Consider the following 14,256-nt stretch of genomic DNA (forward strand, 5'->3'; position numbering starts at 1 on the left):
AGAGTCAGACAGAGCACGGTTTCCCGGAAACACCTTGCCTCATTATTACCACCATCCTTTTTTTGATAAGTCTGCCTCAAGAATCTCAATTCTTCATCTTTTGTTGGACCACGCCATTAGCCACGCACTTCTTCAGGACGCTCCCAGCCCTGGAGTTCGGCCATCTGACTTGCTTTGGCCACTAGAGCAAGGAAGAAGAGATGACGTGTGAGTTCCAAGCCTCGAGAGACTGTGTTTCTGTTCACCTGCTTCTTCGAAAGGATGTTTCTGGTCCGTCTGCTGGTCCAGGAGGAAAACGAGGTACACACAGAGCAGAACTGCCCCAGCGGAGGTGCCCCCAGACAAACCCAGACCGAAGCAGAACCTGCAGCACCCCACAGAGGGATGAGCAAACCCAGCCCAGGCCAGCCCACCTCCCGCCTCCTGACTTAAAAGCTGTAATCGTCAGTGCCTGTTGTTTTGAGTCACTGAGTACAGGAGAGGCTTACACACTTTTGTTCAAGTCCTTCCCTTTCTTGAACACCCCTGTTTGCTCATCCGACAGAGCTCATTCCCTCCAGCCCAGATTAATGCTCACCTTCTTCATGAATTCTAAAATGCTTTCTCTACCTCTAAACTCTCAGGGCTCCTTGATGACTCAACCTTCCAGCATGAGGCATCATTTTGCCATCCTTCCACACCAAATCTAGGACATGGCCCTGGGGAAGGTCCCTGTAGAAGCATTCTTCCCTAAATGCCCTCAGTGCTGGCTTCGGGCAAGGTCTTTACTGGTAAGGCCAGAATTCAGATGGAAGGATGGGGGAGGCCTGCTGGCAATGCTGTCCTCCCCTTGACTTCTAGCGATCTCTAAGTCTTTGCTCCGTCTACGTATCTTCTGCCACAGTGTCTGGCACAGCCCTCTGTTATCGGAAGGGAATGCTGAAAGAACTGAAATGAGCGTGAGTAGATGATGACTCTGTCTGTATACTGTAGTAGATTGAATGATCGGTCCTGGCTCTTCACTCCCCCGTAACTGTGTCTACAGCCTCATTCTTGCCGCGGCCCCCTGATGGACAGACTGTCCTGCTCCTTGCCTTGGTTTTGGCCTCGGCCACGTGATTCACACTGGCGGTTTGACACGTGCTTGCACAGTTGGGTTTGCCCTCTTACCCGCTGACACTGCTGTGAGAACACAGCCCACATGGCTGCTGCCCCCGCCACCAGCCTCAGCCCCAGAAGGAGACAGTGGGGCTTGTTCCACAGGCAAAGCTGACCAATATGCTTATCACAGGCTGCGCTTGGGCCCTCCCGCAGCCCTTCTCTGTTATGCTGCGCGACACCACTGTGGGGTAGGGATGGTAATATCTTTGTTCTACAGATAACAAAACTGAAGCTCAGAGACGTTGAGCACCTTGTCCACACTCACAGTGGAGCCAGAATTCGATCTCAGTTTTGTGATGATACTCTTTGACCTGCCAGGTTTGATTGCAGTCCTCTTCTAGCCAGTGATTTCACCCATATGAACTTTGTCTTTTCCTGTTTGATCTAAGCAGAAAAAGGAGGGGACAGAGGAGGAAGTCCACGTCCTCTTCCTCACCTAAGCCTGAGCACATTAGCTCAAAACTTAGTCATTATATCCTGGATGCCAACCTGGGAAGAGGAGCCCCCATCTGGGCCATTTCTGGAGGAGACTCTAAGTTCCCAAACCCTGATTTTACACTTGGACTCTGAGCTGCAGCCCTTCTGGAACTGGGCAGCATCTGTGTTGTGAACACAAGTGGTTCCTCACTTCTGAGTTTCCCTGTACTTGTACCTAATCTCCCCGTTATCCTGCCTCAGGTGTCTAAAGCCAGTGACATATCAAGATGCGTACATTTACCTACAGGTGGGGCTTCCAGAACCACTGCATTTGACAACAGGCTGTGTGTGCTCAGCTCCAGCGGCACCATTCACCTTGTCACTCGAGAATTGTGCAACATGGTGGCCCTGATCCTGTTACGACACATGTCAACCCTGACCCTGGGTTACCCAGCTGGGAGACTGCTACGCTCCCCATGGGTCCCAGATATACAATGCCTTATAGCTGTATATCAAGGTTCCTCAAATATTTCCTGTGAGGACCATAACTAAGAACTGAATGACTATTAACGATATGTCCAGCCCCAAATCGTAGCTCTCTGGGTCCGTTTCTCTGGTAACAATGATATCCCAAGCAACATTTTATACACCACTTTCTTTTTTGTGATCCATTACCAAAAAAAAAAAAAAAAAGGGGGGAAGGCCCGCGTACCACAAAAAAAGAAAAAAAAAAAAAATTATTGGGGAACTTTTAACAAAATTTTCCTTGTGCCCTAACACCCTCATCCCAGAGAGAGCCCACAGTGGCCCCTAGGGTCTGCCATGTGCTAAGCAAGGTGCTGAGTGCTGGTGATGGTTCAGAAGTGGTTTTGGCCTTTCAACAAGTTAAACATAATCCAGCATGGTGGGCACTCAAATAGAGGTGGAAACAAGGTCTTATGGGAGCATCCTAGGGGGTTGCATAAGACTTCAGGGAGGAGGTGACTTTGCGCTAAGCCCTTTAAGTATGAGTAGGCGTTCAGGTAGGCAAAGGAGAGGAGGCTGTGGCAAGCAGAAGGAACAGTGTAGGCAAAGGCACAGAGGTGTTTAGATGCTCGGTGGGTTTGGGGGATGCCAACTACCTAAAACAGAAGTGTCCAACAGAGCAGCCGCCAGCTGCACGTGGTTCCTAAGTGCTTTAAGTGTAGCTGGTCCTACTGGAGAGGTAAAGCACATTCCAGGTTTTGAAGACTTAGTGTAAAAAAGAAGAATGTAAAATAGCTTACCAATATTTTTAATATTGATTACATGTTGAAATGACTCTTTGGATTTGTGGGTGTGATATGTGATTTATAAGAAATATGTATTTGATCGTTCAGATGACCAAAATATAGTTCTCATATATATGTGGTCTTCATCCAGAGTTCCTGGCTCACAGCACCCAAAACCCTTAGAATTTCCTGAATGAAAAGGGCAACAGAAATATCTTTTGTCATATTTGGTCTCTTGTCCTCAGTCCCTGAAGTTCTTGAGAGCCATAAAGGGGAAATGGTATCTTGTTATTCGTAACAAGTCTCTTTCCACCACAACTGGGTTTTTGTTAGTGAGGTGACTTTTGGAAAACACCTGAAAATGAGGGCTGGTTGCCAGGGAACCAACCACTAATAGAGGGGTGGGACTTTCACTCCCACTCCCTGATCCCAGGGAGGGGAGAGGGGTTGGAGGTTGAATTGATCACTAATGGCCAATGAATTGTGCATATATAATGAAGCCTCCATAAAAACCCAAGTGGACGGGGTTGGGAGAACTTCTGAATCAGTGAACACTGGGAGACATCCTTCCCCATACCTTGCCCTATGCATCTCTTCTATCTGGCTGTTCCTTAGTTATATCCCTTTGTAATAAGCCAATAATCTAGTAAGTAAACTGTTTCTCTGAGTTCTGTGAGCCACTCTAGCAAAGTAATCAAACAGAAGGAGGGGGGCATGGGATCCTGCGATTTATAGCCTGTTGGTCAGAAGCACAGGTGACAGCCTGGACTTGTGATGGGCGTCTGAAATGGGGGAGGGTGCAGTCTTCTGGGACAGAGCCCTTAACCCGTGGAATCTGATGCTATCGCATCAGATAGTGTTGAATTGAGCTGAATGGTAGGACACCCAGCTGGTGTCTGAGAATTGCTTGGTGGGGTGGAAAAACCCCACACATATTGGAACTGGTGATCAGAATCATCTATTGGGTTAAATATAATATAAGATTAAAGTGAATTTCATCTTTCTCCTTATAGTTTTTAAATGTGGCTACTGGAATATTTTAAATTACTTATGTGACATATTTATGTTAGCACTGGGCTAGAAAAACTGGAGCCATAGAGGCAATAAATTCAGATTCGAGCCTTTAGTTCAGCTGTGGGCTAAAAGGAGCCTGTAAGCACGCCCGATTTGCTACATAGCTCAGAGCACCAGCCACTCACTGTTATATGGCAGCCAGCCTCTTCACACTGTTACGTGCTCTGCCCAGTCCCTGAAGCATCTGTGCTTTAGATGCCGCTGTGAGCACCCGCGGTGGCCATACTCCCCAGAGTGGCAGCCAGAGCGTGAGTGTCTTAGCTTTTCTGCACCAGTGCTGTCCTGTTGAGATATAACGAGAAGAGGTCCAGACTCTCATTCTTGGGCTGCCTGGGGAAAACGCTGGTCTATGCTGTAAACCCAGTCTGAGTCCCAACCAAGTAAACTCTCAGGAACCTATCTGAGGTCTTGAATCAAAGCTATTGCCAAACCCAAAACAGACAGCTTCCTGCCCGAGGCTGAATATTCAGCCATGACTTAGAGATCAGCCCCCCCCACCCCCACCCCCCGCTGTGGGCCATTTGCTTCTCATCAAGCTGTGAGTTACGGAGTGCTGTGCCCATTTCTAAATGCCCATCTGTTCTCCTCTTTGGAGAATGGCAAGGGGACAGGTGTCTGTCGCTGCCCCAAGTAGATTTTTCTCAACTGTCTTTCTTGCAGATTCCCTCATTCAGTTCACACCACAAATAGTGTGTGGTTTGTATTATCATCATCTCCAATTTATATTTGAGCGAACCAGGCTAAAAGAGTTTGAATGGCCCACGTAGCTTGTAAGTGGGGTTGCGGGAGCTTGGATTTGGGTCTCCTGGCTCCAAAGTCATCTTCCCATTGCCTGACCTGGCCTCAGCCTTGTTTTGTTATCTGACTTTCCAAGCTCCAGTCATGAAACTCTGTGTTAGTTAAGAGAATGCTGGCGGCCGTAACACATAAACACTGAAATCCCAGTGCTTTCACACATTTGAGGTTTACTCTCAGCATGCAAAGCTCTATCAAATGTTTGAGAGGCAGCCTTCCATGCAGTGATACAGGGACCCAGGTTCCACCCATTGTTGGGGCTCTGTTAGTTTCAACATGGGGCTCCCAAGATCTCTGCCGATCTCCTCCACGGCTGCCATGACAAGACAGAAAACCGCCGACATCCTGTTAGGGGATGCTGGGGATGGAACATACATTAGGCAGCAATGGCATTCCACTTCTAGGACAGAGACTCCAAATGACAGTGTCTTAAAGAGAGGAGGCATGCCCCTTCTTCCCTTCCTTTTTCACCCTGCTGCTTAGGATCCTGTACATGTAGTGGTAAGCCACCTTGAGCCACATGGTTGAGAAAAACGCCCTAGGGATGGCAGAGTGCAAGAGCAGAGGCTGGGTCCCTGAATGACTACACGGGGCTGAGTCACCATGCCAGCTGTGCACTACCTGCCTCCAGACTGTGTGCAGGAGAAAGGGATTTCCGTCTCATTTAAGCCACTGTTGTTTTGGGTTCCTGTCCCATGCAGCTGAACCTGCATCCCAAATACAGGGTGCCCAGTCTTTTTGTCCGCAGTAGGACTCTTACAAATAGTGGCTGGAAAAAGAGTTAGTCAGCCCACAAGCCCCAGCCCTTACCACAGGTGCTTAGGGAGTCAGCAGAGGGAGTAACAACCTTTTGGGCATATCATGACATTTTTTATTATGATAAAATAGGTCTGACATAAATTTACCATCTTAACCATTTTTAAGTGTACATTTCAGAGGCATTAAGGACATTCACAGTGTCGTGCAGCCGTCACCACCGTCCACCTCCAGAACTTTCTCATCTTCCCAAACTGAAACTCTGTCCCCGTTAAACACTAACTCCCCCTTCTCCCTCCCTCAACCCCCTGGCAACCACTATTCTACTTCCTGTTTCTGTGACTTTGGCTGCTCTAGGGACCTCTTGTAACTGGAATCACATAGTCTTTGTCCTTTTGTGACTGGCTTATTTCACTTAGCACAGTGTCCTCAAGGTTCATCCATGAGCCAGAATTTCCCTTTTTAAGACTGAATACTATTCTGTTATATGGATGGATCATATTTTGTTTATCCATTCATTTGTTGATGGACACTTGGGTTGCTTCCACCCTTTGGCTATAGTGAGTAATGCTGCTATGAACGTGGGTGTGCAAATATCTGGGAGGAAAGGAAAGAGCTCTGTGGGAAGGGGAAGAGAAAGTAGAAAAGGCACGTTCATATCGTGGACCTGGAAGTAGTGTGTAACTTTTCAGCTCACATATCATTGGCAGGAACTAGTCATAGGGTGTACTAGTCATCTACTGCTACATAACAAACTACCCCAAAACTTAATAGCTTAAAACAATAAATACACAGTACCTTATGGTTTCTGTGGGTCAGGAAATAAGGAGCAGATTCACTGAGTAGTTCTGGCTCGGGGCTTCTCATGAGGCTGTAGTCAAGAGATGGGCTGGGGCCGCAGTCATCAGAAGGCTTGATGGGGCTAGAGGACCTGCTTCCAACATGATGCACTCCCATGGCTGTTGGCAAAAGGCCTCAGTTGTTTGCTGTGTAGATCTTTCCACAGGGCTGATTGTCTTCAGAATGTGTCAGCTGGTATTCTCCAAAGTAAGGGATCCAACCTAGCCTCAAAAATTATACACCATCATTTCTGTGATAGTCTGTTGATTTCATAGGTCAAAGCTGTAGGTAATGCTCACTGGTGTGGTTCAGACCGAAGTCTCAGAGAGACACCATTAGGGGAGAGGCATCATCAGGAAAAGTATGGATGGGAGCTAAATTCAAGGGTTGGGAGTCTAGGAAGCAGTATAGCATGTCAGATAAGAGCACTGGTTTTGGAGTCAGTAGTCTGGGTTCGAAATCCACTTAAAATTCTTCGTTCTTGGATGAACACTCCCTCTCAAGAGTCCAGTTTCCTGTAAAACAGGAAAAAACAACATTTCCCTCATAGGACTTTTAGGATTGCTGATCCAATCCAGTGTTTCTTAAACTTTGCTTTATCTGTGTCCTTAATGCTTTTTTTCATATATGTATGCCACCTATAGCATTACCTAATATTTTTAGATATTTTATAACATCTTTATTGATATATAATTCACACAATACAACTCACCCATTTAAAGTATACAGTTCAGTGGTTTTAATGTATTCACAGCTGTGTTAGCATTACCATAGTCAGTTTTTGAACACCCCAATTTTCATCACCCTAGAAAGAAACCCTGTACACTTTAGCAGTCACTCCCCATTTTTCCCCAGCTCACCCCTCCTCCAGCCCTAGGAAACCACTGATCTACTTTCTATCTCTATGGATTTTCCCATTATGGACATTTCATATAAGTGAAATCATAAAAAGATGTGGTGTTTGTCTGGCTTTTTTCATTTAGCATAATATTTTCAGGATTCATCGACATTGTAGCATTTATCAGCACTTTATTTTTTGCAGCTGGATAATGCATTATGTGGATATGCCACATTTTATTTATCCATTTATCTGTTGATGAACAGCACGATTGTTTTCAGTTTCTCACTGTTATGACTAATGCTGTGAACGTTCGTGTACAAGTTTTTGCACGGACATATGTGTTCAGTTCTCTTGGGTATACCTAAGAGTGGAATTACCTGGTCGTATGATAAATCTGTGTTTAGCCTTTTGAGGAGCTGTTAGACTGTTGTACAAGGGTTACAATTTCTCCAACTCTTACTATTATTTTTTTTTATTGTAGCTGTTCTACTTGGTGTGAAGTGGTAGCTCAGTGTGGTTTTGATTTGCTTTTCCTTATTATAGACTCATTTTGTTTCTATTTAAAGGAAACTTCACACTGCTACCCTAAGCGGAAAGACAGTATCATTTACCACAAATAGTTGGTAACCTGCTAATAATGTAACTATGAGAATGACACTTGTCTGTGTATGCATGCTGTCATTGATGTTTACTGCGTTTGGGGAAATACCAATATAGTCTATGTAATAAATGTGAATTTTATTATTCACATTTTATCTCCACATTTTATTATTATAAAATTTTATAATAATATAAATAAATAAATTTTATAATAATAAATAAATTTTATATAAATTTAAATAATTTATTTATTTAAATAATTTATTTATTTAAATAAATTAAATAAATAAATTTTATAATAAAAAATAAATTATAAAATAAAATTTTATAATAATTATAAAAATTATTTTATAATAATTTTATCTCCACATACTCCACATTTTATTATTATCATTTTATTATTGTTTGTGAGTCATAGGCAAAGGCAGAAGAGGGTCTTTTGTTGTGTTTGGTTTTTTTGGGGTTTTATCCAGGAAGAGGGTGGGGTGAGATTCAGAAGATCTGTATTAAAGAGGGAGGTCTGGCTAGTGCGAGGGAGCAGGCTTAGAAAACTGAAAACAACCAGAATGTGGAGAGTGGGAATTTATGAAGTAGTGTTCAGTATAAAATCTGCTGGATGGCAGAGGTGAGAGCTCAGGGATTCTCTTCTCCAATGTATGTTGATCTTAACTCTCTCTCGCATCCTTGCAAGGCAGGCTAAAGCATATATTCTTAGAGCTCATGGATGGTGAGGGGCCAGTGCTGGATCTGATTCCGCCTTAGATTCCCTGCCCTGCCCCCAATGCTGCAGCTCAGACACCTTGTGTGAGGAGAGAAGGGCTGGTTGGGGAGTCCTGACCTGGCAGCTGGGACTGAGGTTCAGAGACTGCAGAAACTTGTCCAAGTTCATGGGCTTATAGACAGGAGACCTGGGACTAGAATCCGGGTCTCCCGATCCCCCTACCATTATTGTTTCTGGAAGGCTCTTCTTGGCTCTTTATTTCACCTGTTTGTATAGTGAGATGCTCACAGATTTCTTGCTAATAGACTGAGCTTTGCTACTCACAGTGTGGTTCATGCCAGCAGCAGCAACAGCGCCTGGGAGCCTATTAGAAATGCAGACTCTCGGGCTGCACCCAGACCTACTGATTCAGAATCTGCATTTTAACAAATCCCCAGGTAATGTGAATGCACATCAATGTTTCAGAAACACAGACTAAGATATTACTGTTGGGTTTATTCATCCAAAACCCTTATTTCAGCACCTACTATCTGCCAGGCTCTAGTAAGTGCTAAGCAAGCAGAGGGTCCCAGGCCAGTCAGTGAGACAGATGAGAAACCAGAGATCACAGACCTGCCACTGACTTTTATTTATTTATTTACTGCTCACTGAAACAGTAGTTGCTTTATTGATTTCCCTAAAGATGAATCACTAAGAATTCACTGGTGGCTGCTGTGGGTGGTGTATGTCCGTCCAGCATGCTTTGCCTTTTGTCTTCTTCCAGATCATTTGGAAACTTCTCCCCTACTCATTTTTTTTTAATTCAAAAATATTTATTGAGCACCTTTATAGGCCAAGTCCTGTTCTAAACACTTGATACAGTGGTCAAGAAATCAGACAAAGCCCCTCTTTTCAAGGAGCTTCTTTATATTCTAATAAAGAATGAAAAATAAATAATATCAAAGAGTAATAAGTCTTCTGGAGAAAAATCAAAGTGACAACAGGGTCAGGGAGGAGTGTTCTTTGGGTAGAATGGTAGAAGAAGGCCTCTCTGAAGATGTAACCTTCCCACCCAGGACCTGAGAAGGAGCCGGTCCTTTGACATCTCAAGCAAGAGCAGTCGGTTGGTTTTGGTGGGGCTGTCACTCAAGGTGCTAGAGCTGCCCTCTGGCAACAGTGATTGGTACAAGGATGAGCATATGATCCCAAAAGAGCCAATAAGAGTCTTTCCTGGGGTTGATGTATAGACATGGGGAGAAACCAGTTGCTAAGGAGATTTCTTTGTGATCTTCAACAAGTCTCTTGCCTTCTCTGTGCCTCATTTTACTCATCTGTGAAATAGAAGGGTTAGACCACATGCCACTTCAGCCTCTGCTACCTGGAACTTGCAGTTCTGAAAGATCCTGCTTTTTGAAACAAAGTATCACAATGCTGGCTTCTTTGGGGGTCTGTCCTCCCTCCAGCCTTCTCAGATACATCTCAACAACAGTCTTAATAACTGAAGCTGACTCCTATTTGAAAATTTTAAATGGTCAGCCTCTGCCCAGCAGGGATTCTATCTTTTAGAAGTTTGTTGAGGTCCATCTACCATCCCTATATTTGTTTCACAACTGGAGGTTGGGAAGAAGGATCTAGGCTCAAATCCTAGTCTGCTTCTTATTTGTCAGGTGACCCTGAACAAGAATTGTAACTTCTCTGAGTCTCAATTTCTTCATCTGAAAAGTCAGTGTAATAATAGCATCCATCTCGTAAGGCCCTCTTGAGAAGTATATGAGCTGTCACAGGCACCTCTCATGCCCAGATCTGTGGTCTGTGGATCAATGTCCTTTCCTGCTAGACTGTAAGCGGCATGGGGGCGTGAACTGGGACTGATTTTACGTACAGTACGGTTAGCCATTATTTTCTTTTGTTACTGTTGAGAAAGTTAATGTTGATTTTCGTAGTTTTAAATAACTATGCCAATCTGCTACCAAGATTATAGAAAGGCCTGGGGTAAGGCAGGACTTTTTAGGGGCCTCTAATGAAAGTGTTTGCATAGAGTACATGGGAATAGCAAGAGGAAAAGAGAACAGACATCTATTGAGCACATCCAGTATGCCAGTCAGTGTGCAAGGAGCCTGTACATCCAGTGCCCATTAACCCCTCACCACAATCCCAAGAAGTGGGTAGGGTTGTTATCCCCATCAGGCGGATAAGAAATTGGAAGCTCAGAGAAGTTATGACACTTGCCCAGGATAACACAGCTAACGAGTGACTCAGATGAAATTCAAACCAGTCTGGCTCCAGGGCCAACTTCTTCCTACCTCTTTAAGATGTAGTTCTTCAGAGGTGATAGGAAGAATCCATACTTGGTCAGGAGTCAGGGAAGTAGGTGTTCTCTGGTAATCAAGGAGGGAAGAGAGACCTTGCATGTAAACTGAAGCAGAGCTTCTGTGCTGAGAGGGTGATCCTGGGCTGAAAACAGGGGGCATCTACCTGTGTGGTCCTGTAGTGACCAGATCTCAGGTACTGTTTGTTGAATGTCACTGCTGTGCTATACTCCATTCTTAGCTTTACAAGCATCACTCACAGGAGTGCCAGGAAATAGGGATGTTGTAAGCCAGATCTATCCAAAATCATGATCAGGAAGAATTGCAAACATACTTGCTTCAGTGCAAACATTTCTAAGTGAGCCACATTTCTAAGTTCTGCTCCATTAAAGCCATCTGAAAGCTTCACAATTGCTTCATAATCTATTTCACCGTGCTTTTGAATGGGACCTGCATGGATTTTCAACACATCTAACCTTGCTTGTTCGTTTGGTAAATCAGTATGTATTTTTCTATCTAATCTGCCTGGACGAAGCAAAGTAGGATCCATTGTATCTGGCCTGTTTGTAGCCATGATCATTTTAACTCTATGTAGAGTATCAAATCCATCCACTTGATTCAGTAGCTCCATTAAAGTTCTCTGAATCTCTCTATTAGCTGAAGTACCCTCAGGAAACCGACGACCACCAATAGCATCTATTTCATCCATAAAAATGATGCATGGCTGGTGGTCCCTGGCATAATTAACATTTCTCTGATCAAACGAGCACTTTCACCAATGTACTTGTCTACAATAGAACTAGATACAACCTTTAAGAAATTGCAATCCAGCTTGCTAGCAACAGCTCATGCCATGAGTGTTTTTCCTGTACCTGGTGGTCCATATAGCAAACAGCCTTTTGGAGGTATTATTCCTACACGTTGGAATAATTATGGGTTTGTAAGAGGTAATTCTATTACCTCTCTTAATTCCTGAATCTGTCCTGATAGCCCTCCAATCTCAGAATAAGGAACATTCCCAGGGTCCTCATGAGACACGTTGTGAACCAGTGGATCTACCTCTCTTGGCAAATACCTCATGATAGTGTAGTCATATCCAAAGCAACTCTCGTTCCTGCCTTCAGCTTACTTTTGTCAAGCTGTCGACGACAGCCCACAACATATCTTGGTCCATTTGTAGCTTTAACAATGAATTTTTCTTCAGTTAATTGCTTAAGTACTTCACCCACAATCTGCCCAACACTTTGTAGGGCCTTCACATCATTTTCAGACTTTTCATACTGCTTGGCAAGTTCTTTTAATTGTTCCCTTAACTCCTTGAGATGGCTGTCCATCTCCTTGTGCTCCAGCAGCTTCTTGTGGTGGTCCTGAAGCACCTTATCTCTAGGGTCCTCCATGATGGGAAACTACTTTTTTTTGCGGTACACGGGCCTCACTGTTGTGGCCTCTCCCGTTGCGGAGCACAGGCTCCGGATGCGCAGGCCCAGTGGCCATGGCTCACGGGCCCAGTCACTCCGCGGCACGTGGGATCCTCCCGGACCGGGGCACGAACCCGTGTCCCCTGCATCGGCAGGCGGGCTCCCAACCACTGCGCCACCAGGGAAGCCCCGGGACACTATTTTTAACGTTTTAAGCAACTATTATCTATTTCCAAAGTGACCATACCATTTTATATTCCCACCTGCAGAGTATGAAAGTTCCAGTTGCCCCACATACTCACTAACGTTTGGCGTGGTCAGTCTTTTTAATTTGAGCCGTTCTAGTGGTTGTGAAGTGGTATCTCATTGTTTTGTTTTGTTTTTTCATTGTGGTTTTGAATTGCATTTTCCTAATGACTAATGATGTAAGGCATCTTTTCATGCACTTATGTGCCGTCTTCTTTGGTGAAATGTCAGTTCAAATCTTTTACCATTTTCATTGGGCCATTTGTCTTACTATTGAGTTATACATGTAAAAAAATATATCCTACATAAAAATTCGTTGTTGATTCTGTTTTGCAAATATTTTCAGTCTGTGACATGCCTTTTCATTTTTATAACAGTATCTGTTGAAGAGCAAGTGTTTTTAATTTTGCTGGAAACCAACTAAATTATTTTTTCTTTTATAGTTTATGCCTTTTGTTTCCTATTTAGTTTAGTTTTTGTTTTTTTTTTTTTTTTGCCAAATATAAGATCACTAAGATTTTCTCTCATGGTTTCTTCTAGAAGTGTTATAGTTTAAGCTTTTACATCTAGATCTATGATCCATTTTGAGCTAATTTTTATATATGGTGTGATATGATAATGATCTGGTTCATTTTTTACTTCCAAATATGCAACTGTTCCAGAACCATTTTTTGAAAAGATTACCCTTTCTCCATTGAACTCCCTTGGCACCTTTGTTGAAAATTAATTCACCATGGGTATATGGATCTATTTCTGGACCTTCCATTCTATTTCACTGATGTATGTTTATACAGATGCCACATTGCCCTGATTAGAGTTGCTTTATAATAAATCTTGTAATCAAGTAGTCTAAGTCCTCCAACTTTGTTCTTCTTGTTCAAAATTATTTTGGGTATTCAAGATCCTTTGCATTTTAATATAAAATTTAAAATCAAGTTGTCAACTTCTACCAAAAAAAAAAACCTTCTGGGACTTTGATTGAGATTGATTGAATCTACAGATTGATTTGGTGAGAATTGCTGTCTTAGTATTGATGTTGCCAATTCTCAAACATGGTATATTTATCCATCTATTTAGGTTTTCTATCATTTCTGTTAGCAATGTTTTGAAGTTTCTGAGGTACTAGCCTTGTATATCTTTTATTCAAACTTTTGATAAGTATTTTATATTTTTCATGCTATCATTAATAGTGTTTTTTAAAAATATGAATTCCTGATTGTTTCTTTCTAGTACATAGAAATAGAATTATTTGTTTTATGTTAACTTGTTATCCTGCAACCTTTCTAAATTCACTTATTCCAGCATTTTTTTTTTTTTTGGTAAATTCCTTAGGATTTTCTACAGACTATAATTTTGCCTACAAATAAAGACAGTTGTATTTCTTCCTTTTGAAATTGTATGCCTCTTATTTGTTTTTTCTGGCCTATGGCACTGGGTAGAACCTCCAGTATAATGTCATGTACAAGTGGTAAGAACAGACATCTTTTTCTCTCTCCTGATCTTTGTGGGGAATGTATTCAGTCTCTCAGTAAGATGATATTAGCTATATGCTTCTATGGATCATCTTTATCTGGTTGATGAAGTTCCCGTCTATTCCTAGTTTGCCTCGAGTTTCTATTATGAATGGTTGTTGGATTCTATCAAATGCTGCTGTTGCGTCTGCTTCCTCCTCTTCCTACTCCCCCTCCTCCTTCCCCTCTTCCTTCTCCTCCTCCTTTTCTTCTTTTTCCTCTTCCTCTTCCTCACATCTTTTGAGATGATACTATGCATTTTTCTTCTTTTCCTTCCATAAGTATGGTGAATTACATTAATGTTGAATGTAAAACCAACCTTGCATTCCTGGGATAAACTCCACTTGGTCATGATCCTT

The 14,256-nt window shown here is 43.0% G+C and overlaps 1 pseudogene; it reads right to left on the reverse strand.

Moving 5' to 3' along the window:
* Positions 1–11,018: 11,018 nt before the first annotated feature.
* Positions 11,019–12,333, reverse strand: LOC112396448 (26S proteasome regulatory subunit 10B pseudogene; annotated as a pseudogene).
* Between the last annotated feature and the right edge of the window lie 1,923 nt (positions 12,334–14,256).

Source organism: Neophocaena asiaeorientalis, unplaced genomic scaffold (assembly GCF_003031525.2).
Source record: "Neophocaena asiaeorientalis asiaeorientalis breed wild unplaced genomic scaffold, Neophocaena_asiaeorientalis_V1.1 scaffold75, whole genome shotgun sequence".
NCBI classification, from domain to species: Eukaryota; Metazoa; Chordata; class Mammalia; order Artiodactyla; family Phocoenidae; genus Neophocaena; species Neophocaena asiaeorientalis.